Below are 4,251 nucleotides of genomic sequence, written 5' to 3' on the forward strand. Positions count from 1 at the left end.
TGACAGAGCAGGGAGTCCTCAGAAAGCAAGAGGAGGAACACACCTGTTTTAAAGAAAAAAAAATTTTTTTGAGACGGAGTTTTACTCTTGTAAAACATGATCTCGGCTCACTAAAACCTCTGCTTCCTGGGTTTAAGGATTCTCCTGCCTCAACCTCCCAAGTAGGTGGATTACAGGTGTGCACCAACACATCCAGCTAATCTTTTTGTATTTCTTTTCCATTTTAATTTATTTTTATTTTTTTATTTAATTTTTAAATTCCATTCCTGTAGAAACTTCCAAAAATTGCCAATGCCGACTATATTTCCAGTTATCATTGTGGGGTATTGGGAAAAGTTTTCAATTAGCCATAATTGTACCTCAGATAAACCTCATTGTCTACAATACTGCCACTGTGCAAAGCTATTTTTTTTTTAATTTTTAGTAGAGACTGAGTTTCTACCTTTCTGGACTGAACCAATGTACATTTTACACATAATGATTGAAGTCTCATGTCTCTCTGAAATGTATAAAACCAAGCTGTGCTCCTACTACCTGGGGCACATGTTGTCAGGACCTCATGAAGATACATCACGGGGGTGGGGATCCTCAAACTTGGCAAAATTAACTCCCTAAAAAATCTAAGACCTGTCTGAGATTTTTGGGGTTCATACATGTAATGTAGGATGTTAATGTTTCTAAAACACACATTATTCTATCTACTATTAAAACTATACTGCCAATTAACTTTAGACTTTCTCAACAAAATAAAAATGTTGCCGGGCGCAGTGGCTCAAGCCTGTAATCCCAGCACTTTGGGAGGCCGAGGCGGGTGGATCACGAGGTCAAGAGATTGAGACCATCCTGGTCAACATGGTGAAACCCCATCTCTACTAAAAATACAAAAAACTAGCTGGGCGTGGTGGTGTTTGCCTGACATACCAGCTGCTTTGGAGGCTGAGGCAGGAGAATTGCCTGAGCCCAGGAGGCAGAGGTTGCGGTGAGCCGAGATCGTGCCATTGCACTCCAGCCTGGGTAACAAAAGCGAAACTCCATCTCAAAAAAATAAAAAATAAAAAATAAAAAAATAAAATAAAAATGTTGAGGTACAAATAATATATTTAAACTTAAATCATGTTGCAAGTTTTCATATGCCTACATTTTATTATTTAATATGCCTGTTTTGACTACTTTAATGCTGTAAGAAAAATGAGTAATGAAAACATGAATAAAAGTGTTTACAGAGGGTGGACATGTTTCCTCCAGCCTCAGGATTGGGGTGACTTGAAAGCACCTGCCCATCCCCAGCTTTCATCCCAGCTGTCCTGATGGTAGCTCTAAGCATTTCTCCTTTCTCTATATGTAGACCTCACCCCAAAAACAAACCCAAATCTTACAATATGTTAGGGCACGCTAAGATGATGAGCAGCCAAAGCCTCAGGCAAGAGATGTTTCTGAAAACAAGACTTGTAGAATATAATGTGTGGAAGTAAAGCCAGTGTCAGAGTTCCTTCCTCTGCACACGGGGAGCAGACAGGAAGCTTTTGCCTCACCTTCCTCACGTGGCCTGCAGCCACATCTCCCCAGGTCAGACTTGAGGAGAACAAAACTTTGATCTTCACTGTGGACAAGCTACCAGGTGCTCCAAAGACATGGCCTCTCCTCAGGTGGGTCCTGAGGAGAACAAAGCTCTGCTTCTAATCCTAACCTCATCCCTAGACTTTGACCCTGGCCCTAAACCCTGATCCATACCCTGGTCTATAATTCTGACCCTAACTTTGACCCTGACTTTTATCTTGACCCTGACCGTGACCCCACCTCTAACCATACTTCCAGCCCTGACCCTGACCCAGACCCCAATTCTAACCCTATTATTATCACTACACTCTATCTCTAATCTTACCCTCTAGTGCCAAACAGCTGTACCAAAAAGCACTTTTTGATTATGTAACTTCTTTTCCTTGAATTCTCTAAGGACATCCTAAAGGAGATGTCATGTATTCTGCAGTCCCTCTGAGTGGTGTGGCTTCAGATAAGAAGTTCTAACACTTTGCAAGACAGAAGAAGTGTGAAGGGTAGCAGCACTGGGTTGTCAGGAATGCATTCTGGCATTCACAATAGTCATTGGCGCTGTTCTCCACATATTTTCAGTTCATTTTTTATGAATGCATTCTGACTGCTCCATCCCACCTACTTAAATGTTTGCATGGCCATGTGACTTCTTCTTCTTCTTTTTTTTTTTTTTTTTTTTTTTTTTTTTGCCATTGGAGGTGAGTAGAAATAATATGTGACTTTTTCAGGAGAAATCTCCAAGAAACAGTTCTACCCAGCATGCTTTTTGTCTTTTCTAGGGCAATGGGGATCTTATTGATGGTTTCTCCTTCAGCCTCGATTCCTGTGTTAGGACAATACAGCACAGAGCGACATCTCACCTGACCCACGATGAGATACAAATAAATGAGGAAGAAGATTTTTCAGCCACTGAAACTTGGAGGTTGTTTGTCACCGTGGTTTAACCCAGCCCCCACTGACTGATGCAGGGCTGAAGAATGAGTCAGAACTGAGTCTGGACATGTGAAGTGCACTCCTCCAGGCTAAGTAAAGTTCAAGTCTTGTTGCAAAGGTAACAGTGAGCACGATGTGTTATTAGCATGCGTGTGGGATACATAAGGTATGTCAAGTGAGAATAATGAGAAACTCAACTTTAAAAGACAGTGCTAATTTGGACTGTGGAGAGATTCCAATGTCCTACTTAGCATTTGAGACTGTGATGGCTGAACAAACTCATTAAGATCCCTAAATGAAGGCTTGGGATAAATATCTGAGGGTGTCTAATATACCAATTATTCATCCTAGAATGGGCAGAGTCCTTGACCCCATTCTAGGGAGACTTCCAAAAGAAAAAAGACCTGCATTTCTCCAACAACCCACATCTAGAGACTTTCCTGCACTTCTGAGCTGTGGCTAACACTCCTCACCTTTCATTCTGTCCTCAGTGTTTTGGGGAAACACCTTTAACTCTCTCTGACTTAAGGGTTAGTAAGTGGCCCTTATAATTCCCTCCAGAGATAGAAAAGACTAATGATGAGGGAGTCTGAGCTCACAGCAGCAAGCGAGCATGTGTGCTCAGCAGCCAGGTGACTCATCTGCTAGATTACTACATACGATGCTCTGCAATGCTGCTTAACACAACGGGACTCTCTCCCCACTCAGAAGGTTAAATTGCTCACCTACTTCTTTTTCGGCCCTCTTGGGTTCCTAAAATGAAAAGAACTCTAGGGTGATACAGTGAGTCAAAGGAGTGCCAACCATATCATACAAAATAAAGATCCCTAAAAAATCCCTGGCCTAAGATGACAGCCTTGGCTGAGTAAGTCTGAATGTGCTGACAGTAGACATCGGAGTGTGAAGGTGGTCAAAATGTTCACATTAAAGAACTTCCACACAGATTGCAAAAAAAGAGGGAAGAATGGAGATGGCAGCAAGAGTCCCTAAAATAATAGCAGATGTTTTGAGATCAGTTATATTCTTTCCAACAAAAATTAGAGACAGAAACCAAATTTTCGCCTGAGGCAACATTTAACTGGGCAATAAGCCAGAGGTACATGTGGCGTAGAGAGATTTAAGTGTTCTCCCTTATATTAATATAAATACTAAATTAACATCATATAAATATAAACACTTGGGTCTACAGTAGTTTTAAAGGAGATCTCACAAACGGGTTTGGCTTTCGAAGGTTAGCACTGATGGTCCAGATAATTCATTTTTGTCCAGAGAGAGAAAGAGAGGATTTCATTTCATTCCAGAGAGAGAAAGAGAGGAATTTTTCGGGTCCCTTCAGGAGGGCATCTGGCTTTGCCTCGCCTTGTATGTTTGAACTATGCATACAGCAGAAGAAGACAGAATTTCACAGATTTAAGGTGTGAAAAATCACAGGGTGCTTTAAGAAGCCTGGGATTCTTCTTGGAAAAATAAGTTTATGGAGAAAAAATGAGTTGGAGAAGGTTGTTATTGAAGTGAAGCAGAATTGCTTTTAGTAATCTGCTTATTATCCTCAACGTCACCTCCTTAACCTCTAACCCTAAACCCTAACCCCGTGACCCTAACCCTACCCCTACCCCAATCCCTCATCCTACTCTTTAGCCCTGACCCTTGACCCTAACCCCAAAACCCCAACACCAACCCTAAATTTAACCCCTAACTCTACCACTAACCTTAACACTTTACATCTGCTCAGATTCTCCAGCAAAAGCAGGGACCCTTGGCTCCTAG

General features: G+C 41.6%; 1 non-coding gene across 1 annotated transcript; it reads right to left on the bottom strand.

The window, feature by feature from the left end:
• Nucleotides 1–263: 263 nt before the first annotated feature.
• On the bottom strand, nucleotides 264–404 carry LOC120366938 (U4 spliceosomal RNA). The gene has a single exon (XR_005581452.2). It is a non-coding gene; the product is annotated as a U4 spliceosomal RNA (small nuclear RNA).
• Nucleotides 405–4,251: the final 3,847 nt, after the last annotated feature.

The sequence above is a fragment of the Saimiri boliviensis genome, chromosome 10, assembly GCF_048565385.1.
Source record: "Saimiri boliviensis isolate mSaiBol1 chromosome 10, mSaiBol1.pri, whole genome shotgun sequence".
In the NCBI taxonomy this organism is placed as follows: domain Eukaryota; kingdom Metazoa; phylum Chordata; class Mammalia; order Primates; family Cebidae; genus Saimiri; species Saimiri boliviensis.